This window comes from Pan paniscus, chromosome 3, assembly GCF_029289425.2.
Source record: "Pan paniscus chromosome 3, NHGRI_mPanPan1-v2.0_pri, whole genome shotgun sequence".
In the NCBI taxonomy this organism is placed as follows: domain Eukaryota; kingdom Metazoa; phylum Chordata; class Mammalia; order Primates; family Hominidae; genus Pan; species Pan paniscus.
Window position 1 is genome coordinate 53409654 of NC_073252.2, and position 27759 is coordinate 53437412.

The 27759-nt window shown below is 40.7% G+C and overlaps 1 protein-coding gene and 1 long non-coding RNA gene across 3 annotated transcripts in view; one reads left to right on the forward strand and one right to left on the reverse strand.

Moving 5' to 3' along the window:
• SHROOM3 (shroom family member 3) overlaps positions 1 to 27759 on the reverse strand; it is a 358512-nt gene that overhangs the window by 124090 nt on the left and 206663 nt on the right. The gene's annotated exons all lie outside the window — the stretch shown is intronic.
• Positions 8194 to 11117, forward strand: LOC129397595 (uncharacterized). Its single transcript, XR_008625154.1, has 2 exons — positions 8194 to 9094; positions 10794 to 11117. It is a non-coding gene; the product is annotated as an uncharacterized LOC129397595 (long non-coding RNA).

The following is a 27759-nucleotide window of genomic DNA, read 5'->3' on the forward strand; positions in this document are numbered from 1 at the left end:
TCTGACGATGAGACCTGTCACTGCTGTCAGACAGGCTTAACTGGCCTTTTTGGACACTTTCTTAAAATATAAGTAAATTGGGCAGCTAATCCTACAGTGTTGTATCTTGTTTTTTCTTGGAGCTTTGAAGTCTGGACTTGGAGACGGAAAGGTTAAGTGAGCAACCCTAGAGAAAAGTAACACAGGAATTTCTTTGTGTTTATCTTAACAATATCCATAACTTTCCACTTTTAGCCCAGTGACATTTTTCCCTTTTTTCCTGCCCAACAGTCTTTCTTGGTCGTGGTCACATTTAATATTTTTGGATAGAAATGACAATAGGACTGAAGGTCCTCTTATTGGCCCAGAATGTAATGGTGATGCTAAAAATATATAAATGACTGAATCATTTAACAAGTATTTGCTATACCTGTGTCCTTAGCACTGTGTCTAAAGAGAACATGGTGAGTGATTAAACAAAGAGGCAGAACAATGGACTAGGGGACCTCAAGACTTCACTTGTAGCTGCAGGAACCTGAGAAGAGACTAAAGCTGCAGCTCAGGTGGGGGATATTTGCATATAATATTGGATAAGCTATTTATTTTTCCCCTCATGCATTCTAATTTGAAATACATGAAAATGATATGTAAATATATTAGTATAATTTTCATTAAAATCATTCCTTTCTTCAACAAATACTGAGCACTGGCCAAGCATAAAGGCCAGCAGTAACCAAGCTGACTACTTTCTGAATGATTCATTTTCACCACTTTAATCCATACTTAGCCAAAGCCACATAGTGTGATAGGCTGGAAGTCAGATAGTCAAATAGATCTCAAATCCTGGCTTCTCTACTCAATAGCTGTGTGACTTTGGGCTAAGCAACTTTCTCCTTTGAGCCTTAATTTTATCATTTGCAAACTGGGGATAATAAGTTAATATAATAGCATAATACAATAATTACCATCACTATATATTTCCTATAGGATAGGCAATGATGGTGGCACCCCAACTGTGAGAGGCAATCATCCTTGAACCCTCCCCCTCCTCCTCATCTCCTGTATCAAAAGAGTCACTAAATCATACTGTTTTATCTCCAAAATATTTCCCAAATCCTGTCCCCTATTTCCCATTGCCCTAGGTCAAGCCCTCATTACCTCTTGGCAAATCTAAATTGTCTCCCTGCTTTCACTCTTGTGCTCCTTTAATCCATTTCCTGCATGGCAGCCTGGGCAACATGGTGAAACCCCATCTCTACAAAAAAAATACAAAAATTAGCTGGGCATGGTGGCACACACCTGTAGTCCTAGCTACTTGGGAGGCTGAGGTGGGAGGATCCCTTGAGTCCAGCCAGTAGAGGTTGCCAAAACAACTGGTTTAAACAAAAACATGTCACTTCCTTACTTGAAGGCTCTCAATGGCTCCCCACCTCTTAGAATAAAGTACAAACTCTCAGAATGCCAGACAAGGTCACCTGTCTACCTCGGCAGACTTTTAACGTTCCCTTCCCAACACTCAACACACACCAGGCTTTTTCACCTGTGTCTTATCTTACGCTTCGACGTTAACTGCAACACTGAATTATGCCTCTGCTTCAGTGTCCTCACCTCCTCTACCCACTTATCTAAGACTCAGTTCAGGCCAGACAACTCGAGAAAGCTTTTCTTGACGCCTCCAGCTTCTACTGCCCAGCTGGGTTAGGAACTCTCTACCCAAGCCTGTTATCATGTCTATTTTGTTACATTTACCACATTGATTGGTAATTTATCTATATATGAGTTTTTCTCCATTACTAGAGTCTTCTATTTAAGGCAAAAACCATGCCTTACTCATCTTTGTATCCCCATAACCTAGCACAGTTCATGGCATGTTGCAAAGGCTCAATAAATAAAATGAACGAGCTGAGCATGGTGGCTCAGCTAAGCCATAGGCCCAGCACTTTGGGAAGCTGAGGTGGGCAGATCACTTGAGTCTGGGAGTCTGAGACCAGCCTGTGCAACATGGAAAAACCCTGTCCCTACTGAAAATACAAAAATTAGCCAGGTGTGGTGGCATGGCCCTGTAGTCCCAGCTACTCAGAAGGCTGAGGTGGGAGGATCCTTCAAGCCCAGGAGGCGGAGGTTGCAGTGAGCTGAGATGGTGCCACTGTACTCCAGCCTGAGTGACAAAGTGAGACTCTGTCTCAAAAAAATTAATGAGTTAAATAAAATGAATGAAGAAATGAAGACAAGAATGTGACTCTGCAGTTCATGCTTTTTGCATATACCACATGTCATACCATATGTCATGTATCTAGAACGCTGGTTCTCAACCAGGGGCAATTTTGCTCCCAGAGGACATCCTGCAATGTCTGGAGACACCTGGGTTGTCACAATTGGGGGAGGGGGCTATGCTTCTACCATTTATTGGGTAAAGGCCAGGGATGCTACTAAGCATCCTTCAATGGCCAGGGCAGACCCAACAACAAAGAACTATCCAACCCCAAACAGTAACAGCACCAAGGCTGAAAAATCCTGATCTAGAACAAGGTCTGGCACATGGAAGAATTCAGTATAGGATTCCTAACCCTGACCGCTTAGTGGTACAAGTGGCAGAAATGATCATCATACTTGATATAAACCATATAATTGTATGGTATACTTCTTTAAGTTTACTGAGCAATTCTTCATAATATGAGCTCATTTCATAGCCTCAGACTTAAGGGAGATCAGTTCTAGCTTTGAAGTCAGACTGTAAATATAGCAAAAGTCCTACTGAGGATCAATGGAATATGATGCATGGCCCTCTCCTCCCATCTCTTGTCTCACCACACCATGATATATCTGCTCCAGGTCTACATCCCTCAACAACCAAGTAGAATGCCTGGATCATGAGGGTAAACATATATTAGCTCACCAGCTAGTATTTTTTGAGTTATATATATATGTTTTATATATGTGTGTGTATATGTATATATATACACACACACACTTATACACACCACACACATACATCACAGAGAGAGAGAGAGAGGGAGACTCAAGTGTATCTCTTACATCTCTTACTTTGCATGAACTCATAACCTGGAATACCCTCTCCAGGAAGGCCTGGTCTCCCTGGGAACATAAGGAAATGTAAAAATTAAAACTTTTATGCTGTTGCATGAGTTTTATTGGCCATTCGACATAGCACAGTTAAGGCAGGAGCCTGTGATATGGGACACAGGCTGAGCTACTTCTCAGGGACTTCACAGTCCCATCAACTATGTGTAACCTATAATACATGTTTATACTGGGCAATTCTTTTCATACATGCATATTCAACCTCCCAATATTTGGAGATGGGTGCATGACAGAGGCTGCCTAGAGGCATCAGAATCAGGACACAAGTTCTAAAGCCGCCACCATGACCCCTGCCTATAATTCAACTGCATGACCCCCTGTCTGATCCTTGAGGCAAATTTATGATCAGTTTCTCTTGGTTATCTTTAGCTTCTCTCTCAGTTGTCCTCTTATCAGTCCAGATGTCTTTTACTTTTGAGAAGAGCCATCTTTCTTGTCTCAACAACCTCCTTTTTCTTTATCTAGCTCAAATTATTAAACTGCCAAAACCAACTGCCAACACCAGGTAAGTTTGCCTCAGCCTAATACATATGAGCACAGAAATGGTTGTGTCCTTTTTTGGAATTGAATTTAACACTTAATTCATCCTAGAACACATAATTAATTCTAGAATTTCCAAGCTGAGATGAGGCATCCTGGGCCCCTTAGGTAGCTTTGAGTCCAAGTATAAATAGGAATGACCAGCTTTCTAGAAAAGATTTTCAATTGTAAAATAATGATTTTAGCCACCATTAAAACCATGGCAGGCTGAAGTGCAGGGGCAGTAAAGCTGGACACTGTGAAGCTTCCTTTGCCAATACCCCGATTTGCTGTATAGATGACTCATATTCAAAACTGATGGTTTATGACAGAGAATTTCCCGATTGGTTACATTGCCATTAAACATATCTTTTGGGAGTTCAAGCAAATTTGTAAGGAGGAGGCTTCTACTGGTTATGCTCTTTGGCTTGGACAATTAATTCATTTATAATTTAAACAAATAGAAAATGCAGCACTAGCTGGCTTTTAGGTTTCCTGACTGCTTGCCAGCCACCCTCCCAACTATTCTTTAAGTGGTAAAGACATTAGCCATTGATATCCAAGTGTGGCAGGAAACCCAGCTACTTGACAAGCCCAGAGATTCCCTGACTTCTTGCTTATTGTTGGATGGTGGTATGGACTAAGTGGTTTTTTAAAAAAATACTTTTACTTTTATTTTTTGTGGGTACATAGTAGGTATATATATATATATTTATTTATTTATTTATTTATGGGTTACATGAGATGTGTTAATACAGGCATGCAATGTGAAATAACCACATCATGGAGAATGGGGTATCCATCCCCCTCAAGCATCTTTCCTTTGAATTACAAATAATCCAATTACACTCTTTAGGTGATTTTAAAATAAGCGATTAAGTTATTATTGACTATAGTCACCCTGTTGTGCTTTCAAATAGTAGGTCTTATTTATTCTTTCCATTTTGTTTTTACCCATTAACCATCCTTACCTCCCCACCCAGCCCACCACTACCCTTCCCAGCCTATGGTAACATCCTTCTACTCTCTATGTTTATGAGCTCAATTGTTTTGATTTTTAAATCCCACAAATAAGTGAGAACATGCAATGTTTGTCTTTCTGTGCCTGGCTTATTTCCTAACATAGTGATCTCCAGTTCCATTCATGTTGTTGCAAATGACTGGTTCTATTCTTTTTTATGGCTAAATAGTACTCCATTGTGTATAAGTACCACATTTTCTTTATCCATTCATCTGTTGATGGACATTTAAGTTGCTTCCAAATCTTAGCTATTGTAAAGAACGTTGAGGCTGGCGCGGTGGCTCATGCCTATAATCCCAGCACTTTGGGAGACTGAGATGGGTGGATCACGAGGTCAGGAGTTCAAGATCAGCCTGGCCAAGTTGCTGAAACCCCATCTCTACTAAAAACACAAAAATTAGCCGGGCGTGGTGGCATGCGCCTGTAATCCCAGCTACTTGGGAGGCTGAGGCAGGAGAATCGCTTGAACCCAGGCAGCAGAGGTTGCAGTGAGCTGAGATCGTACCGCTGCACTCCAGCCTGGGTGACAGAGCAAGACTCCATCAAATAAATAAATAAATAAATAAATAAATATACTTAAAAAAAAGAATGTTGCAACAAACACAGAAGTGCAGATACCTCTTTGATACACTGATTTCCTCTCTTTGAGGTATATACCCTGCAGTGGGATTGCTAGATTATATAGTAGATCTCTTTTTAGTTTGTTGAGAAAGCTCCAAACTGTTCTCCATAGTGGTTGTGCTAATTTACATTCCCATTAACAGTGTATGAGGGTTCCCTTTTCTCTACACTCTCACCAGCATTTGTCATTGCCTGTCTTTTGAATATCAGCCATTTTAACTTGGGTGAGATATCTCATTGTAGTTTTGAGTTGCTGGACTAAATGTTTATGTACTCCCCAAATTCTCATGTTGAAGCCCTAACTTTCACTGTGGCCGTATTTGGAAATAAGGTCTTAAAGGTAGGGCCCTGATCAGATAGGATTAATATCCTTATAAGTAGAGACATTGGAGAGCTCATTTTTTAACTCTCTCCAAGCACATCCACCTAGGAAAAGCTATGTAAGGACATAAGGAGAAGGAAGCCACCTGCGAGCCAGGAAGAATGCCCTCACCAGAAATTGAATTCTGCAAGCACCTTGATCTTGGACTTCACAGCCACCAGAGCTGTCAAAAATACATTTCTGTTGCTTAAGCCACATGGTCTGTGGTATTTTGTTATGGCTGCCCAAGTAGACTAATGCAGATGGTGATAAGAAAGTGTATTAAGGAATGTACAACCTACCAAGGTTGTGCTAATTACAATCACAGCAATCACCTAACAATTGTCCACCACAGGACAATTTTGACAGTGATTTCCTATACTTTTATCATCAAAATCCTAGATTTTAACCCAGGAATTATTTTGTATCAGATGGGGAATCAGTTATAAAGCACTCTTATCTGTATGATTTTTTAGAGTTATCCTTCTGATATTTTTCTTGATTATTTATCTAATTTGGAAGAAAAGCTAGTTTACCTTTTACAACACCATGTCAAATTTATGTAGCATAATTATCCCAAATGTTCAAAGAATTTTGCTTAAAACTACTCACTGGTTTTGATTGAAGCCCCAGGATCCAGGGAAAAGGCTGAATCCATTGCCCCACTTTTCATTAAAAATCATTTCGCTTTCTTCTGGTATTTGATGAGAGAAGCAGCTCTTTGATTTGGGGGATCTTTTTAAGACTGACTTTGTTCTTTTTTAATCCCCACTGCTCCAGGCATCATTAGCTCCTTTTAATAGAAGTTTCAATTTCCTTTTATCCCTTTGAGTATGGGTTCCAATATCCTCAAAGCAGTACCTTTTAATTGGCCAGGAAAAGGTCACCCTTCTAAGAAGAAACCATATCACACATTCTAACAAAGTCAATTTGGGTCTCTGAGATCAGAAGGAGATGGTTGCTGGGGGTGGATTCATCCCCCAGCAAAATGGTTAACTAGCTAGCTGGTGGCATGTGATTACATTTTCAGCATAATTACTATATAATTACATATACCTACTCTTATCCAACACATTCTCTGCTATAATTAGTGGCCTTTATTTAAAGTTCATTTGTCTTAAAAAATTTTGTCCTCCTTTTTTTATTTAGTCAATGGCTGAGGGGCACTGTTAATTTTGACGATAGTTTCCTATATGTGATAATTTTCTGTGATACTCTCCTATACAGCTCCCCCCATCATATGCTTTTTAGAAAATGATATAAGGACATCTAATGTATTTTTCCACCTTCATATATCCACCACCACATGTTGCCTTGTATATTCTAGCAGTAACTTCTCCAGTTAAGTCTAAAGTTATAATCAAATCTTACATCTACATGGTCACAGTTTCTAATCAAAGAAAGCCTTTCCAGATAGATCTACTCTATTACATTTTTTCTAGTGATACAAAACCAAATCTGGATCTGGAGTGGGTACCTAAATCCTCAGTGGAGGAGGGAAGTAGTGAGCTCTTTCAAAGCGATCTGAACAAATTCATATAAACATGACTCCATCAAGATGGCAGTAAAGGGTGGGATGAGGAGGTGGCTGCTAAAAAAAAAAATGCAGGTCTTTAACAGCCTAGCCATCCATTTCAAAGAATCACTGGCATAAAGAAATACTCTACAGTAGTTCATCTCTTTCAACAGGCCACAATATTTGGTACCACAGGGATTGTTACTCAGACACTTATGAAAAGTTAAGCATTGGTTTTTTGTTTTTCTTTCTTTCTTTTTTTAAAGATAAGATACCACTCCGTCACCAAGGCTAGAGTGCAGTGGTGCACTCATAGTTCACTGCAGCCTTAGCTTCCTGGACTCAAGCAATCCTCCCATCCCAGCCTCCTTAGTGGCTGGGACCACAGGTACACACCACCATGCCTGGGTAATTTTTTAATTTTTTGCAGAGACAGGGTCTCACTATGTTGCTCAGGGTGGTCTTGAACTCCTGGTCTCAAGTGAGCCTCCTGTCTTAGCCTCCCAAAGTGCTGGGACCACAGGTATGAGTCACTGTGCATAGCCAGCATTGTTATTTTTACACAATTCCTGTCTTACAGATGGTATCGTGGATAAATATTGTTACAAAAACTGATATGTAAGAAAGATACTACGATACATAAAATAAAATATCTAGGTCCATAGTTTTTTTCTGTATTATTATTATTATTTGAGACAGAGTCTAGTTGTGTCTCCCAGGCTGGGGTGCAGCTTGTACATGATCACTGCTCACCACAGACTCAACCTCCAGGGCTCAAGCAATCCTCCCACCTCAGCCTTCCAAGTAGCTAGGATTACAGGTGCACATCACCACATCCAGCTAATTTTTGTATTTTTCTGTAGAGATGGGGTTTCACCATGTTGCCCAGGCTGGTCTTGAATTCCTGGGCTCAAGCGATCTGCCTGCCTTGGCCTCTCAAAGTGCTGGGATTACAGGTATGATCCACTCTGCCTGGCTTCCTGTATTATTGTTTGAAGAAAAATAAATTGACCAGTTGATTTCTATTTATTTTTATTAATACATAATATATGTACATAGTTATGGGATACATGTGATATTTTGTTACATGCATAGAATGTATAATGATTAAGTTGGAGTATTTACGGTATCTATCACCTGGAGTATTCATCATTTCTACGTGTTGGGAGTTTTTCAAGTCTCTTTTCTAGCTACTGTGAAATACACAATACATTGTTTTGAACTATAGTCACCCCACTCTGCTGTCGAACATTAGAGCGTATTCCTTTAACTGTAAGTTTGTACCCATTAACCAACGTCTCTTCATCACCACCACTCACCCACTTACCCTTCCCAGCCTTTAATATCTAACACTCGACTCTCTACCTCCATGGGATCAACTTTTTTAGCCCCCACATATGAGTGAAAACATATGATGATATTTGTCTTTCTCTACCTGGCTTATTTCACTTAATGTTAAGAACCTCTAGTTCCACCCATGTTGCTGCAAATGACATGATTTCATTCTTTTTTATGGCCAAATAGTATTCCACTATGTATATATACATTTTCTTTATCCTTTTGTCTGCTGATGAACACTTAGGATTCCATATCTTGCTATTGTGAATAGCGCTCAAAATGTGAGTGCAGGTATCCCTTTGATATACTGATTTCTTTTCCTTTGGATAGATACCCAGTAGTGGGATTGCTGGCTCAAAGGGTAGTTCTATTTTCAGTTTTTCGAGAAATTGCCATACTATTTTCCACAGTGGCTGGACTAATTTACGCTCCCACCAACAGTGTATAAGAGTTGCCTTTTCTCTGCATACTTACCAACATGTGTTATTTTTTGTGCTTTTCATAATTGCCATTCCATGACTGGTTGATTTCTTTACAAACTTTCCAGAATAAAGTTCCTTAATTTCCCCTGCTTTTAAAGAACTGGATGAAATCTTAACCTTAGCACATCTAATAGAAGTAGACCATCAAGAGCAAGGTAAGTGGCTGTCCTTATCTAGTCTTCCCTGAAGTACCATGTTATGTGATAACTGTCACAGTCTGAGAGCAACATGGACAATTTAGGGCATATAAAGAAGAGGGACCTTAACAGTCCAAAATGCTAGATCATGACATGGGAATAATAGGTGAAGATTGAATTAAAGACCTTAACCTGGAAAAGAAACAATTTGGCAAGGAAATGGTGACTATTCTTAAAGATTGGAAGGTGGTAAAGTATAAAAACTATTCGATGTTTTCTGTTTGGTCCAAGAAGGATGAAAGAATTGAAGTTTTGGGACAGCAGATATGGAGTTACCATAAAGAAGAACACTGTTGCAATTCAACAGGTTCTTTTTTTAAATTTTATATATATATATATATTATACTTTAAGTTCTAGGGTACATGTGCACAACATGCAGGTTCGTTACATATGTATACATGTGCCATGTTGGTGTGCTGCACCCGTTAACTCATCATTTACATTAGGTATATCTCCTAATGCTATCCCTTCCCCCTCCCTCAACGGGTTCTGAAAATGAAATAGTCTGCTTTCCTACTTAGTGAGTTCACTTTCCTTGACTGTGTTCAGATGGAAGCTAGTTGCCCACTTTGGGGGACTGTTGGAAAACGTATCAGAGAAGAAATGGAACTTCTTAAATCTTCAGTCCCCTTCTCACCTTAAAGTTCTATGAAGATGCCTATTTTGGGGAGCATGAGGCAGGCTAAGTAACCCTTATCTGAAATTCTTGGAAGAAGAAGTGTTTTGGATTTGGGATTTTTCCAGATTTTGGACTATTTGCATGTATATAATGAGATATCTTGAGAATGGGATCAAATATGAATGGTTTTAGGAATCTAGGTCTGTGGGGTTTTTCTTATATGTCTTTGTATTGGCTTTCCTAGCACACAGCTAAGGAGACAATTACTTTATTTCATTAAAAGAGGCAGTATATTAAAGCAGTCTAGTTTATTTAGACAAAAACCCACACAAAGCAAACAAAAAAACAAACTCCTTTTAAGGATGTTCTCCCAGAATTATCTATCTATGCTCATCTACTTAAATAGGCTCTTTTGAAATTTCTGCATGTGTTGTGCTGGGTGGGGTAGATACAACCTTTCTGTGGCCATCGTGCTGCGCAGTTGGGACGTGGAGACCACCACTTCACCCAAGGTGGTCGACAGCTCCACTCATGGCGTCCATCGGCAGTAGAGACACTAAATGAGGTTCGAGTCCTAGGAGGCATCCTCTGGGGATGTTGAGGGTCAAACTCGAGGCTAACAGTGACAGGTGGGGAGAGGCTGGAGAGAGAAACAGCCGAAATGAAGCTGCTCCTTCAGACAACTCCCTGCTTTCTGTTGCTAGTTGAGCCACAGAGATAAGTGGTAGGGCTTATCTTTATTGACTTTTACACCATGGTTGACTGCATAATGCTATGGAAGCCACTTCATATTAATTAGTTTAGGTAAAAGACTTGTAAAAGAGATAAAGAGACAGTGTGGTGTAAATATACAGGCTTTGGAGTCAAAGAGCCAAGGTTCAAGTTCTGACTTTCTAACTGTATGACCTTGAGCAAGTAAATTACTTAATCTCTCTAGGCCTCAGTCTCCTTATCTGTACAATGGAGCTAGGAATAGTTGCTGGCTCATAAGTGCTACATAAGTACTACATAAGTACTAGCTTTTATTGTTTTCACAGAAACAGAAAACTGAACCCCATTTGAACTTGCTTCTCCTTAAGTCCTGTCCAAGACACAAAAGGAACAAAAATGGCATTGAGGTAAGAATCTAGGTCACATCAGATCTGTTGCTCTGGTAATTGCAAAAGAACATGAATCCAGATGAAATGATGCTGAAAGTGAAAGTGAATCCTATATAACTTTTAAAGGAAATAATATAAAAGTGTATATCCTTGCTAATTACCCTGATTTGATTATTACACAATGTATACATGTATCAAATCATTGCATTGTATCCCTTAAATACATGTAATTATTATGTTTCAATTAAAAATAAAATAAAAGTTAAAAAAAAAAAAAAACCCATATGTCCTGACATGGAAAGCTGTCCTATTTATTAAATTAAAAAGCTTGTTACGGGAGGCCGAGGTGGGTGGATCACCTGAGGTCAGGAGTTTGAGAACAGCCTGACCAACATAGAGAAACCCTGTCTCTACTAAAAATACAAAAAATTAGCCAGACATGGTGGTGCATGCCTGTTATCCCAGCTACTCGGGAGGCTGAGGCAGGAGAATTGCTTGAATCCGGGAGAGAGGTTGTGGTGAGCTGAGATGATGCCATTGCACTCCAGCCTGGGCAACAAGAGCAAAAACTCTGCCAAAAAAAGAAAAGAAAAAAAAGAAAAAGCATGTTACAAAACAGTATGATCACCTTTTGGAAAAAAGGATTACTATTGACATAAATGATGGTAATACAGCAGCCTATATATATAAAAGAAAAGAGGTGGGCTGGGTGTGGTGGCTCATGCCTATAATCCCAGCACTTTGGGAGGCTGAGGCGGGTGGATCACCTGAGGTCAGGAGTTTGAGACCAGCCTGACCAACATGGTGAAACCCTGTCTCTACTAAAAATACAAAATTAGCCAGGCGTGGTGGCACATGCCTGTAATACCAGCTACTTTGGAGGCCGAGGCAGGAGAATGGCTTGAACCCAGGAAATCGAGGTTGCAGTGAGCTGAGAACGCGCCATTACGCTCCAGCCTGGGCAACAAGAGCAAAACTCCGTCTCAGATTAAAAAAAAGAAAAGAGCTGGAAGAATTTCTACCCAACAGTAAATAATGATTTGGGGGTAGGAGGATAATTAAGATTTCATGGGATATTCACTGTATATCTGTTATTTCTGTAAGATTTGAATTTTTATAACAAATACTAATTTTTAAATGAGAAAAATCAGTGTTTAAAAGGCAAAATAAGAAACATTATCCTATTACAGATTTTAAATTTTACTATATACTGATAACCTTAAACTGTGTGTGAGTAGGCAATTAATGATCATAGGAAAATGGATGCAGGAAATGCTTCTCTGGTCTCCTTTCAAAATGATAACAAACATCACTGTTTAGAACCCCTTTCATCATACCTTAAATCTTCCCATGAACCTGCTGAAGCAGGCATTTGTGGTTAATATTTGGGCCTTGGCAGACTTACATCCTGGTCTGAATCCTGTCTCTCTGTCTTATAACTGTATGACCTTGGGCAAGTGCTTTAATTGCTCTGTGCCTCAGTTTATCTGTCAAGTGGGGCCAATAATAATACTACAAAGGGGTGTTCTGCGGATGAATTGAGCTACTGTTTGTAAAATGCCTAGAACAGTGACTGGCATTTAACAAACACCTAATAAAGAGTTTAGCCATCATTCTTTTTTTTTTGAGACAGCGTCTCAAAAAATGGCACGATGGAGTGCAATGGTGCAATCTCGGCTCACCACAAGCTCCATCTCCCAGGTTCAAGCAATTCTCCTGCCTCAGCTACTGTAATCCCGAGTAGCTGGGATTAAAGGCATGCACCACTACGGCCGGCTAATTTTGTATTTCTAATAGAGATGGGGGTTTCTTTATGTTGGTCAGGCTGGTCTTGAACTCCCTACCTCAGGTGATCTGCCCGCCTCGGCCTCCCAAAGTGCTGGGATTACAGGCATGAGCCATTGCTCCTGGCCCATTCTTTTAACCTCATTTAGAGAGAAAACTCTGGATACAAATGATACATTAATCTCAAATCTCCCCTCCCCCACAAATACTCCGGAATCCTAACATTTATTCCCACTACCCTCCTCCCCCACCCAGATCAGCATTTTATCACACACTCATGGGTATTGGCTTCCATTCCTTCATAGAGCCCTTGTTCCTGGCACCTCATGCTCTAACCTATTACCTAGATTCAGTTCTTTTGAATTTTCCTTTTATCTCTTTACAGTTCGGCTTAAATGGCTTCAGTGGTTTCCCATTGCCAAAAGTTTAAATTTCAAACAACTTTGTTTGTCCCTTCACACATTGGCCTCATCCTGCCACTATGGTCCATTCACTATTCCCCAAGAACCACAAGAGCATTCCTAATCCTGAGCCTTTGCCTCCAGTGACTGGCCTCCTCCCAACATGCTTAATTCCATCATCTCAAAATCCCAGTGGCGTCATACTGCATATTCAAGAAAGCTGTCAACCATTCAAATCCAATCACATCTATTTTGAATTCCTTGAACACCTCAAATCCTGGCCCTTGTTCTAATTTGAGACCCAATCGCAGTCATCCTTACCCTGTTACATGGCTTTGGGGGTTGAGGGTATCATATGTATATTCAACAAGCATTTATTGATCAGGCTTTAGACATTTAGAAATGAGGAAGACAAAGAGTCCTTGCCCTCACTGAGCTCATGATCCATTACAAGAGATAGGGAGTAAACAAATAATTGCTTTGTTACTTTGTAACAAAGTACATTGGCCATATCCTATATCAGAAGCACATATAAGACACAATAGGGGCCCAAAGATAGAAACAATCAGGAAAGAATGAGCCAACATTGCGGGCATGAAGTGTGTGTCTCATCTTTCCTGCTCTCAACCAAATTTGCCTTCCTGGCTGATCAAAAACATGGAGCTGGATCTGAAATATTTTGAGATCCTGTCCTACTTAAGCTCTAAAAATGACAGGCTCTGACCAGTTTCCCCTCCCCAGCACCTGCCTCTCCCTGGAGTATATTTCCATCTTCCTTTCTATTTAGTTCACCTCTACCTGCCTATTTATTTGTTTAAAATGTGAACCAACTGGTCGGGGACAGTAATCTAATTCTGCATTTGGTTTGAGGCCAATGCATTGAGGGCATTCAATAGATAATGGTGTTTGGTGAGCCTTTCCTAGATCCTGGCTGCTTATGTCCAAGATGAAGCTGGGACCTTCAGAAGCAAGCTCAAGAGATGATGAATGAAGGAAGGTGGAGCTCCGAAGACCATGAAGGTAAATTTGCTCTGGTTGCCTGGCCCAGAGATTACGCACCTGTGTGTTGGATTGCTGGGTTGAAGCCTGTGACATGCAAATGTTACTTCCGTGCATCGGCTAGGGTGTGCCCTTCTTCCTGACATGGTTTTCCCTGATTCAATCTGGGTAAAAGTACACAAAGGCTTCCTTCCTATGGGCATACAGGCCTGTGTTTACTTGCCTTCATTAAGGAAATTCTCCTTCCTGTGGGTGGGTGGTTCTGGGAGGGGTGAAACAGGTGTCTCTGTGGGATTGAATGGGCTGTCCCAAGGGAGGATGAGCAAGGAGAAGATGAAGAGTCCTTAAACTAAAATCTCATGAACAATATGTGTTTATCCATTCATCAAGGCATCCTTCCTGTCCATCCACTGAATGATAGGCACTCAAGTTACAAAGCTGAATATTATGGGACTTGGCTCATGGGAAAGCCTCAATAAATATTTCCTGCATTAATGATTTAAATTAATACATTGGCTTTACTTTAAATATTTCCTACCAGTGTGACATTGTACTTTCGGTACAACAGATACTATCCAGTATATTTCAGCCCACAGTTAAAAGAGGGATGGCCTGCATAAAAAGGATATTCCAGCATATTCCCTACATTCCTGGACTTCGAGCCCTCATTTCCTCACTTTTAACCTTCTTCCCATTTATGTATGCATGCAGCCCCTTTGGTTTGACCCACTGCTTGGTTTCACCTGGCCTCTGACAGGCAATTCAAATACAGATTGCTTGCAGGCAACTCTAGGTGGTTCCAACTTAGCCTGCCGCTCTCCTTTTTTAAGCTGCAGATTCACCGGCAGCAAGGAGCTAGAGAGACACCTGGGGTGCTGGCTCCCAGTTTCAGCGAGATCATCCAGCTTTTGGGCATTTTGGCTTGCACAGCTGTATCTCCCATTCTCCATCTGTAGAACGGCAATGATGCCAACCAGCTCAGAGACAGAGCAAGGGCTGGTGAGCTCATAGCTGGAAAGGATGTACCCAAGAACAAAACAATATTATGAGGCAAAATTCTGATTTTATGGTCCCTCAATAGCAAGTCTCATACTGTTTCTGGCTTTTCTGCTTCTGTGATTTTGCCACATTACTTCCAAGGAGGAGGTCTGAATAATTAGTATGACTAGTCTTCTCAAGCACAGGCTCCCATATTTAGAATGGATTTGGCACCTGGTTGTGGCTGGCTGGTAATCAAACACGCCAGCAGGTGAGCGTGAAGAGCACCTGGCTTAAAGAAGCACTTCTGACGCGGGAGAGCATATTTTAAAGTGTCACTCAAAGCTGGATTCAATTACATGACAAGTTTGAAAAGAAATCATGTTACAAAATGAGAAAGCGATCTTTATGCTTAAAGATGCAGAAATCTTTGCAGATTACAGCTAATGACACACATAGACACACACACAAAGACACCAATGAATTATTTCCCTCACCCCCTCACAGGGTATACAAAACAAATTCTTTGAGCGTGAACTATGGGGGTCTCTCTAGAAGAAAACTCCCCCTTTATCTGCTTGTAATAATCTGGCAGCTGACAAAAATGTTAGCAACATAACACAAGAGAGGATCTAAAATCTAAAATAAACACCATTCAGAAAGGAAAATAGCAAAACCAATGTATAAGCAAAATTATGGTTACAAGAGTAACCATAATTACTCTCGTATTATAACTTTCTAACATAAAAGTGAACAAGCAGACATTATTTTGAGTTTTAAAAAAGAAGTTTGCAGAAATAGGATTCCTTTAGGGAAAATGTCGTCTAACCTAAAATCAGCCCAAAGGTGACTGGAAGAGGCAGTCAACATTCATTTTACTCTTGTGTGCCAAGTAAGAACTTCCCATTTACTTAACGGGGGAAGGAAGAGTAATGCTGTAGTGGTGTCTTCACATTTGCCCCTTCTCCCCAGAAAACTTTACCCAGGAATACTGGCTAATAGGAAACACAGGCCCATGAAGCCCTCACTTACATGTTTCGTTGTCTTCTTGAGTTTTGGGTCCCAAGTCTGGGAAGTATCAGAGCCAGGCAGCCGCCCTTGCTTACCACCATATCCACAACAGGCCAGCAATGAGATTGGCATGGGAGAGGAGGGCAGCCCAGAGGGAAGAGGAAGAGGCTCTTACTCACCACGCACTCAGAGCTGGCACTGGTTATAAAAACAATAGAAATCCCCCGTGTAGGTGCACCTCCCAGCCAACTTGCCTCACCACCAATTTTCAGCAATAGACCTTGCTGTGGGCATGAAAGGGAAGGGAGCTGGGATGTGGGATGTGGAAGAAACCCCAAGCACTTTTTGGAGAAATATTCATTTCAGGGTGGCTTTTGTGAATCCAGAGGCTCTTCAGAGGCTATCTACCTCAACAGTAGGTAGCAGGGAGTCTGCTGAGGGACACTAGCCAAAGATTAAGCAGTTGACTTGTGACTGCCTCAAGGGGACTGCCTTACCATGTCTGGGGGATAGCAATTCTCTCTCTCCCCAAAGCTCACTTCGGTATCTACACGGTTAAGGGCTTACAGGTCCGTAGGAGTTCTTGGTTGGTCTATGTCATTCAAGACTGAATGCCCCTCCCTTCCCAAGAGGTTAGGTCACTTTTAGGGTTAGCAAAAGTTTTAGGCTCTTCAGAAGTAGTAAACAAATCACCTCTCTTGATCTGATCCGCATAGCACTCATTCCCTAGGGTCAGACTGCAGAGGTATCGGAGGAAGGAAAAGATAAGATGGGATCATTTCATTTCTATCTTGCTCTTGAATTTGCTTGAAAAATATTAGCTACCTTGCCTTATTCCTGAAGGCCATTTTAGAGCTTTGCAGATAAAGGCACAGGAAAAAATAAAAGGGAATGGTCTTCCTGGATGAATTATGCTATTTAAAGTTTTGAACCCATTTGGTCTGCTAGCTTTGTATGCCAGAAAATTAACCTTTAACTAGATCCTTTTGAAAGAATATTTTGACTAAAAAAGAAAACTTTTTGTAAAGACATAAGGTCTCACTCTGTCACTCAGGCATAGTGCAGCAGTATGATCATAGCTTACTACAGCCTTGAACTCCTAAGCTCAAGCGATCCTCCTGCCTCAGCCTCCTGAGTAGCTAGAACTACAGATGTGCACCACCACATCTGGCTGATTTTTTATTTTTTTGTTGAAATGGTCTTGCTATGCTGCTTACTCAAAATATTTTATATTTTTACTTTTAATTTTTTTGGGTACATAGTAGGTATATATAAACATATTTTTGATTTAATTCAATACTTATGTCAGAGGCAACCCATGCATTGGAAATAGCTAACACTAATCAACCAACCATCTAACATCTGTTATAAATATACAACATCAGATAATTCATTTCTGGATTTTCTACACATTTGGTGCTATTAAAAAATTAGGATGAACGAAAGCAGAGATGGAAGTCTCTATCTGTTGACTCATCTAACAGGTTTGGCAAAAGCTTTCTTTGACCTCTCCAAGAAGATAACCTCTTAGGTGTCCAGCTCATAGTCACCCCACCCAACCTCCAATCCCAGTTTGTGTTGGGTGGTGTTGACTACTTCCCCGGAGCTACCAAGATGCCACTCAGTACACGAATTGAGTCATTAAACCCTGCCAGACCTGACCTCTAGGAGGGGAAAGGTATTTTAGGAGAGGCACTGAGCCCAGTTCCCTGCATCCTCCCTCCCAAGGCACTCGCCCTGACTCAGAGACTGGAGTCCTTGGTTTTGGTTCATAATCCCCAGGCCTAGGGATGAGGGTGGTTTCCCCAGTGCAAGCAATTGAAAAGTTTCGACTGAACACATTCCCACAACTTCCAAAACTTGGATTCATTCTTAAAGCACACAGAGTTGCCATTCTGGGTAGAATTTTTTACCTTCACAGTTTGTTTCTCCTTCAGCAAGTCTCTCATTGCCTGATGGAGCCAGTGACTGCGAAGTTACCACCAGCTTCTAAAGATCCTGAGCATAGCCTTCTTCTCAAAACATTATAAAGGAAACACTGAATTTCACACAGGAAAAAAGAGAAAAGGAGCATGAATTATTCAGAGTAATCTTCCCTTTTGAGGCCTTTCTTTTCCCTGAATATAATGATTCTTCTAACGTTCTCATTTTTACTACCACAGTTCCGTTCTTGATCATATTACCAGGGTGAGGCCAAGCCCTCAGTCTTCACATTTTCATTAGCCCTAGAAAAACAATGGGAAACAGAGAGGCTGTGCCTATTGCATCTGCAAGAGTTTTGGTTCAACCTCTGTGGGTCCATCTTTTCTTGATACAGTGGGCTCATACAGAGAAGCACTGATATTTTCTTTCTTTGGAAAACCCCTGATTTCTTAAATAGGAGTATATATCATAGAAATATCTTTTCTCTCATCCAGGAATGAATTCAAAGGCTATAATTCTTGGACAATTACAGTAAGTCCTCAGTTAATGTCATTGGTAGGTTCTTAAAAACTATGACTTTAAGCAAAATGATTTCTAGTTAAACCAATTCTACCATAGGCTAATTGATAGAAACAAGAGTTAAATTCCTATGGTGTATTTCTGGCCACAAAAACATCACCAAACTTCTAAATAAAGACCAAAGAACTTCTAATATTAATCATTGAAATAAATGTGAACTATATATGCATTTAAGAAAGATTAATAAAAACAAGTAAGATATTTATTTACCTACTTCTTCCAGTTCAGTGCTTTGGTTGGCCATGGCCTGTCTCAGCAGCTCAGGGTGAAAGGTGGTTACCAACCCTAGCCAGGATGTCATCCCATTACAGTGCGCACTCACACACAAACCCATGCTCATTCAGACTGGGACTCTGTAGACACGCCAACTCATCTAACATGCATATCCCTGGGATGTGGGGGAAAACAGAGTCCCTGGGGAAAACCCACACAGACATGGGAAGAAAGTGCAAATTCTACACAGATAGTGACCCCAGCTGGAAATCAATTTTTTTCCTCATCAATTTATAGTGAAACAGTGTTGAACAAAACAATGTTATTTGAGGACCTGTGGTATAGGTAAATGAGACTGCTAGGCACATTAGGAAAAGTGATTTTAAATTACTAATAGTAGTAATTTCAGGGCTGAAGTAAAAGGCTGCTTCTGAGTCCTTAGCTATACTTTATGTGAAAGTGACTACACAGAAGGTTCATTAAATAATTACCAACTTCTTTCCCTTAGAGTTCCTAATGGTTGGAGTATTTATTAAACAAGTAGGGCTGTGTGTATGTCTTTCCATCATGAAGTCTGTCAAAAATTTTAAAATAGCTGGGTGTTTCTTGAAATATTTGTCACATGGCAATTAAAACAAAGTAATGAAGAACATCTTGAAATTTCAGAACTGCTACAGAAGAAAACAAGCTTTCAATAAAATACAAGATATATCAATCACACATTTTACCCATTTATGAAACATGCTCAGGACAAGGTACTCAGACGTGAAGAAGCATTCCCAGGAACCATCTTGGAGAACTGGACTTGGTAACATGAGAGCTGGGAAGTCCCAATTCTTGGTCATGAAGAGTCTACCATGAAGAGAATTGGTTTGGAAACCAGAAGGCTAACTTTTACATGAGGCACCAGGGCTAATGCCCACAGATTTCAGAGAGGACAATAATGGGTATTTCTGATGTTGAAATCCTAGGATTGATCTGACAGCACAAACCAAATGCCAGCAGTTTCCCTGGAGTTCTGCTGCATGCTTTTGCCAACCCTGATGATCCAGAGGACCTCACATCTCGAGTGGCTCCTATGGTGAAGGAACTACAGAGTTTCTCTGAGCACCTAAGATTACTCTGCTTCAAGGAACTCATGAGTGTGTGGACAGAAAATATCTTTGAGGGATTCCCAGGAGTGACTTCAATGAAAGACCAAGAGAGTGAGTACACATAGGCTGTTGTTCCATTTCTCCAGAGGCCTTTCAGACCTGATTTAGGCAGGACAGAATTTCTTTGGAAGAGTCCCTGAGTTCCACATTTCTAGAATTCTACAACCTGAATGGTAGGTCTGGCTGTCCCTCCATCAGGCTGTACTTATTTAATAAATACCCCAACCATTAGGAACTCAAGGGGAAACGAGTTGGAATTAGAAGACACTGTTTTTTGGTTCTGGTTTTTTCTTTTATGACCAGCTCATGTCAGGTCCCAAAACGAAGAGGAGGGCAGGTCTCAAACTAGGAGAAGAGATTTACACTTTCTCTCACCAAAAGGAGGATTGTAATCCTCCAAATATGGTTGATCAGTGAGTGACCCTTGAGTTAGCAGAAGCTGGAGCTACTATGTAATGGCCATATGGATGAGGAGACAGTCAGAGGCAAGGTGTCCACATGGTTCAGTGAGGGTCCTCCTCTACCTTTAGCTTGGCCTCTTTGAACATATCTAATTGCAGTCTTCCAGGGTAATTTTGAAGACAGAAACTTTAAGATGATAATATCAGCTTAATAAAGACAGGAGGTTTTGTTCCCATCTCCCCCCGTTCTCTTCTGGCCCCTGCAGTATCGTCAGCATAATGCCCAACACACAGTAGGTGCTCAATAAATATCTGTGGAGTAAATACAATGATGCTATTGCTGGAATTAATGGATAGTCAAGCCGGCTTCAGGAAAGGGTGTGGAATTGTCACAAAAAGATTCTTAAAGGAAACACGGTCTATCAATCCTGCTTTTAGAGTGTGTGTATGTGCTAACAGAGTTCAATACATCTCTTTCCTTCTTCCTCTAAGTCACACAAACATTTTTTCCTGCTTATATAATAAAATACAGTTATTTTTAAAAGTTTAAAAATAAAGTCACCCTTCAAAGAACAAGTGAATACATATATGAAATACGGTTAGAGATTGTTTTGAATCATTTTGGAATTTGAAGATGCTTTCTCTTTTTGCAACACTACTGATGAAAAGCTTAGAGTTTGATAAATTATAAACCTAATGAGGCTTCTAACTCCTCTAGCTAGTCATTAGCTGCCAGGAAATGATCATTATTACTTAATTATAAGATGAAACTAAACATTGGGAAATGTTGAAAGTGATCTGATTGGCCAATACACTAAGGACTAATTTCACAGGCATGCCCTCTACATACCAATTAAAGCTGCATCACCATAATAAAATGCTGCATGCTGTTGGCTGTGTTCTATGTTGTCATTTTCAGATTAGAACAACAAAAATAATTCCAGTCTAGGGTACTTCCTGGCCACCAACGTCTGCTAGGACTTTCTATACCTTGGAGGATAAGGTCTCCTCCTGAGGGCTTATTACTCCTCAGGAAATGCCCCTAATTCTACGCACGATGTAAGAGGCACTTAAAAACAATAAAGGCAACAAATCAATCAATTATCTGTTTTCCTAGCTGTCAGGTAGAAAAATACCAAAATGCTTTCCAAAAGGAAAGTGTACATACGTGACACTTTCATTTTGATTTTGAGGGACAGTTTATTAGCAGAGTGAGAATGGGTGTTAGGGGAGAATATTGAGGACTAGCACTCCATTAGTATGGGCTCTACTGGCACACAGATTTAAAAACACCATTAAGAAGGGGTCTCCAGGATAAAATTTTCCATTCTAGCTCAATGCATTATAACATCTATGTCATTCTATACCAATACTGATTTGATAAAATGTCATCTGCTTTTCCTTTCCGGAGTCTCCCTTCCATTTGCCTGGTATTAAAGGATAGCATATTGGTTGAGACTAGGGGCCTGGAGCTCCCAGACTGCCTGGGTTCCAATCCCAATGCTATTATTTAAACATACTATTGGGTATTTGGGTGAGAAGGAGAGAGAAAATGAAGATTTTTTGCTGAAACAAAGGCACTACCCAACTCAAGTACAAGGTGTGTTGCAGAATTTCTTTTCTTTTCTTTTCTTTTTTTGAGACGGAGTCTCGCTCTGCCACCCAGGCTGGAGTGCAGTGGCGCAATCTCGGCTCACTGCAAGCTCTGCCTCCTGGGTTCACGCCATTCTCCTGCCTCAGCCTCCCGCATAGCTGGGACTTACAGGCGCCCGCCACCACACCCGGCTAATTTTTTGTATTTTTAGTAGAGACGGGCTTTCACCGTGTTAGTCAGAATGGTCTTGATCTCCTGACCTCGTGATCCACCTGCCTCGGCTGGGATTACAGGCGTGAGCCACCACGCCCGGCCAGTTAACAAGATTTCTTTTCCTTTTTCTTTTTCTTTTTCTTTTTTTTTTTTTTTTGAGACTGAGTCTTACTCTGTCCCCCAGGCTGGAGTGCAGTGGCCTTCCACTGCAACCTCCACTTCCCAGATTCAAGCGATTCTCATGCCTCAGCCTCCTGAGTAGCTGGGACTACAGATGTGTGCCACCACATAGAGACTCACCAAGTTAGCCAGGATGGTCTCAAACTCCTGGCCTCAAGAGATTCCCCCGCCTCAGCCTTCCAAAGTGCTGGGATTACAGGCATGAGCCACCGCGCTCGGCTGCAAGATTTCAATTGTCAATTGATCACCCGGAGTTTAGAATAGTCGTGTGACCTTATCAAAAAGGGATTATAACAGCTCCTACCTCCTGAGGAATTGTGAGGATAAGATGAGCAAAAACACCTTTAAACTGCACACTATGTGCTCTATAAATACTGGGTTTTTCTTATTATTGCTTTTTGTTCTATTTGAGGGTAGAGCTGCAGGAAACAGATCCAAGAAATTAGTATTCAAGATTGGTAAGGGCAACATGGAGACTCATCAAGGTGTCTCCATGAAAACTTAATCCACCCAAGTAGACACAGCAGACCAAATTTCCTAGGAATATGTATTAGTTTTAATTCGCCTTTTTAAAGCCTAATAATTGGGAGTTTTTCTAGCAATACTGCTTGCAGTCCTGCCTCATTACCGTATCACTAGCTAAAATGGTGATAGAAACTCCAAACATAAATTGTCTGTACTTGTCTTCATTTTGTCATTTCCCATTCTCCCTTCAACCCACTGCAGTTCAGCCTTCTTCCCCTCCATCCCCAGTAATTGCTCTGTCAAAGTCACCTCTTGCCAAGTCAATGATTTGTGTTTATGTCATGGACCCCTCAGCAGCATTCATCACAGCTCACTATTGCCTCCTTAAACACTTTCTTTTCTTGACTTCCACACCTCCACACCCTACTGAGTTTTTCTCCTTGTCCCCAACTCACTGTTTCTTTTAAGTAGCCTTTGCTGGGTCCATCTCCTCATGAGGTTGATATGTCCCAGGGCTTGGTCTTCATATCTCTATCTACATTCTTTCCTAGGATGAGGGATTCCAGTCCTTTGAACTTAAATATTATTTATACAAAGTTGGTAATTCTCAACTTTCTCTCTCTGGCTCTCTCTCTCCCTCAGATTCCAAACTCTTTTGTACAGTTACCTGCCCGGATGTCAGATTGGTCTATCCAACATAATAAATCTAAAATAGAACTCTGAATTCTGCTCTTCCCAACCCCTCAATCTCTACTCTACAAACTTGCTATTCTCCAGTTTTCCCCATCTTGACTCATGATCCCATTACCATCCCAATTATTCAGATAAAACCCAGTGTCTCCTCCATTGTTTCTTCCCTTAATCCTTTTATTCAATCATCTGCAAGTCAGATGATTGCAAATCAGTCCCAAATTTCATCACTTCAGCTATCTTCACTGCTACCACCCTAAGCTACCACCATCTCCTTAGATTGGTGTAATAATTTCATAACTGGTCTCCCTCTCTGCTTCGACTTTTTCCCTCATTGACTCTATTTCCTCAAAAAAAGGAATCTCAGTGTGATTTCAAGAAATAAAGTTGATAATAATTTTTCCTTTGCTTAAAATGCTCCAGTAGCCTCGTGCTATACTTAGAATACAATTCTTACTATGGCCTATGAGGCCCTACGTGATGTGGTCCCAACCCTGCTCGCTGTGCTTCTGTCATACTGCTAAGATTGTTCCCACGTCAAGGCCCTTGCTCTTGGGATTTTTCTCTCTGCCTGGAATAGCCCACATCTCCATGTGGCTGGTTCTTTCCTATGGTTTAGGTTTCAGTTCAAAAGTCACCTTGTGGCCAGGTGTGGTGGCTCATGTCTGTAATCCCAGCACTTTGGGAGGCTGAGGTGGGTGGATCACCTGAGGTTGGGAGTTCAAGACCAGCCTGGCCAATATGGTGAAACCTCATCTCTACTAAAAAAAAAAATACAAAAAATTAGCTGGGCGTGGTGGCAGGCACCTGTAATCTCAGCTACTTAGGAGACTGAGGCAGGATAATTACTTGAACCCAGAGGTAGAGGTTTCAGTGAGCCAAGATTGCACCACTACACTCCAGCCTGGGTGCAACAGAGCAAGACTCCATCTCAAAAAAAAAAAAAAAAAAAAAAAAGATTAAAAAAAAAGTCACCTGTCTTTCTCTGACCCTCCTATTAAAGCACCTCACTCAATCTCTCTCTATCCCAAGACCCTGTTTCATTTTCTTCATAGTACTTATTATTGTCTGAACTTACCTTCTTTGCTTATTTGTTTGTTGTCTGTATACCCCTATAAGACTGTAAATTCTATGAAAACAAATACCTCATCTATCTTATTCATCCTACAATTCCCATGCCTGCAACCCATGAATATCTGTTCAATGAGTTAATTCTCTCTAAGTGGAACAGCAGTTTACAAATTATACATAATGACCCATTGGAACTCAGTAGCCCATCCACATAATTCACAATAGCTAAGAAAGTGCTGGCACTTGGGGTAAATTCAAGTGGAATATATCTCTGACTGTAATCCACAGTCAAATAAAAAGTACGTTCAATTCTATATTCCTTTAGCTCTTTCCAGGCTTCTTCAATTTATCATTAAGAATCATCAAAAGCTCGTGGCAGAGTCGCCTACATTCTCTTTCTTATCCTTCTTCCTTAAGTTTCCTAGTCTAACAGGAAAAGAATCACTTTTTTGTGACTGATTGAATGGAAAAAAAATGATTTCCCCATGTCCCAGCTTCCTATAATCCAATGGTCACCCCCTGATTTATCCAAAACCTGGCCTGAGCAACTCAGAAGGCTCTCTCCGACTCTCCCTTCAAAGGGCAGGTCTGCTAGACTTCGCCTGTGGCTTTTTACTATACAGGATGCAAGTGCCACCAAAGTTAATGCATAAGAGAGCTCTACTACCTGGAGTTTTGCTTTGAAGGAAACAATTGGTGGCAGAAATGATCTCTGACTTTATCTCTCTGTTATCACCTTTCCTGCTCCATCTAATGAAGCTGCAAGTGCTCTAGCTTGTGTAAGGAAGAGGAAAGAGCTGAAAGGTAGGCACTCCTGGTCCCGCTGTAACCATTTCGTGTAATTTTGGGCAAGTCATTTAACTCCTCTGAGCCTAGCCTCTTTATCTGTAAAATGAGTGGATTTTAGTAGATGACCCCTAGTTCAAGCTGTACATGGTATGAAAATATGGTGAACCAGTAAATACAAAACAATGAAACTAACAAGTGTAGCTGGTTATGATCGGTGCAGTGCTACTGTAGTTAAAAGACAATAAAAGTCAAGATCAACTTGGCCAGAGGACTAGACTGAGTCCTGTGTCATTGGCTGCAACTTCTAGAGACGGGACTTTCAGGAATTAGCAACTTCCCATGGAAATTTCATGGTTCATATATAGGCTGAAGACTCCAAAATTCACATATCCAGCCCAGTTTCCACTCCTAAATACCAGATTCATACACCAATCTGCCTCATTAACATCTGCACCCAATTTTAGTAGTTATACACAATTTACAATGTTTAAAACCTTTCTTGCCTGTTTCACTTCTTATCTTTTCCATCTCAGTTGATGGCAGTTCCAGCCACCTGGTACTCAAGTCTAAAAGCTTGACTTCTCTCTTTCTCTCACCCCACATTGAGCATTCCAGTAGATACTGTTGTTTCGACCTTCAAAATAAATACAGAATCCAACCACATCTCCCATCTCCCTCGCTATGATCCAGGTCCAAGTCACCAGCATCTCTGTCCTGGATCCGTGCCACAGCCTCCTCACTGGAATCCTTGCCTTGCCCTTATCTGCTCACCTCCAGTCTTCATAGCCAGAGTGATTATTCTAAAATATAAGCCAAAGTATGTTGATTCTCTGCTCAAAACCCTGCAACCTTTCATCATTTTACCCAGAATAAAAGCAAGTCCTTACAACGGGCTGCAAGTCCCCATATGATCCACTCCTCCCCACATACCCGTTACCTCTTTGACCTGATCTGGTACTATCCTCCCTCACTCACTCTGCCCCAGCCATAGTGGCCTTCTTGCTCTTTTTCAAACAGACTAGGCATGGTCTTGGCCTTAGAGTCTTTGCACAGACAATTCCCTTTACTAGGTGTCACCATAGCTACCATCTTCATCTCCTTCAAATGTTGCTTTGGCATTGAGGCTTACCCTCACTTCCTTATTTAAAATTACAACCAGCTGGGCGTGGTGGTTCACACCTGTAATTCCAGCAATTTTGGAGGCCAAGGTGGGCAGATCCCTTGAGCTCAGGAGTTAGAGACCAGCCTGGGCAACAAGGCAAAACCCCATCTCTATAAAAAATACAGAAAAAACTTAGCTGGGTAATGGTGGCACACACCTGTAGTCCCAGCTATTCGGGAGGCTGAGATGGGAGAATCGCTTGAGCCCAGGAGATCCAAGCTGCAGTGAGTCAAGATCGCACCACTGCATTCCAGGCTGGGTGACAAAGCGAGACCCTGTATCAAAAAAAAAAAATTCAACCTGTCCCCCTTTTTCCTACCCTAGAACTCCTGATCCTCTTCTCCATTTTTTCCCATGCACTAATCTTTGAATATTATTTCTTTATTTTGATACTTATAATTTTTAAATGCCCTTCAAATATTCTTTATAAAGTAGTTATAGATTCATGTAAATTACTTTTTATAAAATAGTCATGTTTAACATTTATTATCTATACCTAACCCTGTATATAATCTCAACTAAGGCAGGGATTTTGGCATGTTTTATCCCTGGCACAAAGACACAATAAGTATTTGTTGAGTGAAGTAAAGGACGAGTATCACTGCAGGTTAGGAGTAATCCCAACATCTGTGCCCCACTGCATTCACTTCCTGGAAAAGCATTAATTTGTTTAAGGTTCACTAAGCATTGTTCACATTTTCTCTTGGTTGATCCCATCCTCATATCAAGAAACACATGAGAGATACAACCTGCTCACTGAACCACAGAGACAAATAATGATACACCTTGCTCTCTTTGAATTTAAGGCTATTTCCCCAGTGAACCAAGGATTTCAGAAACAGGGAAAAATCTAGTGATCTATATAAATTAATTTGCTAATAGTGAAAGAAGTAGCCAAATATCATTCTAACGTAAGATCTAAGATCCCTTCCTGGACTACTTTCCTAACATCAATGTTAACTCTATAATTTTTTTATATCTCACTTTCTAACTTTTTAAAGCCATTTCTAGGTTTCTTTTGGGGAAATCATGCCTATATTTTCAATGCCTTTTCATACAGACCTGTTAGTCTGTCCAAACTGTCATAAAGTAGGTGTCTATTTTCAAAAGGCCTACATGGTAATCCAGGATAGAGAAAGGAAGAAGAAGCACCTGAAAGGACATTCTCATTGAAGGGGAGGTTGCCAATGTTGAATTATAGGAACTAACTTGGGGCTAATATTTATAACTTCTATAAGTTGGAATCAATGCCCTATCTTTTGAATTACCTTCGTGAATAAAAGTTAGTAGTAAGA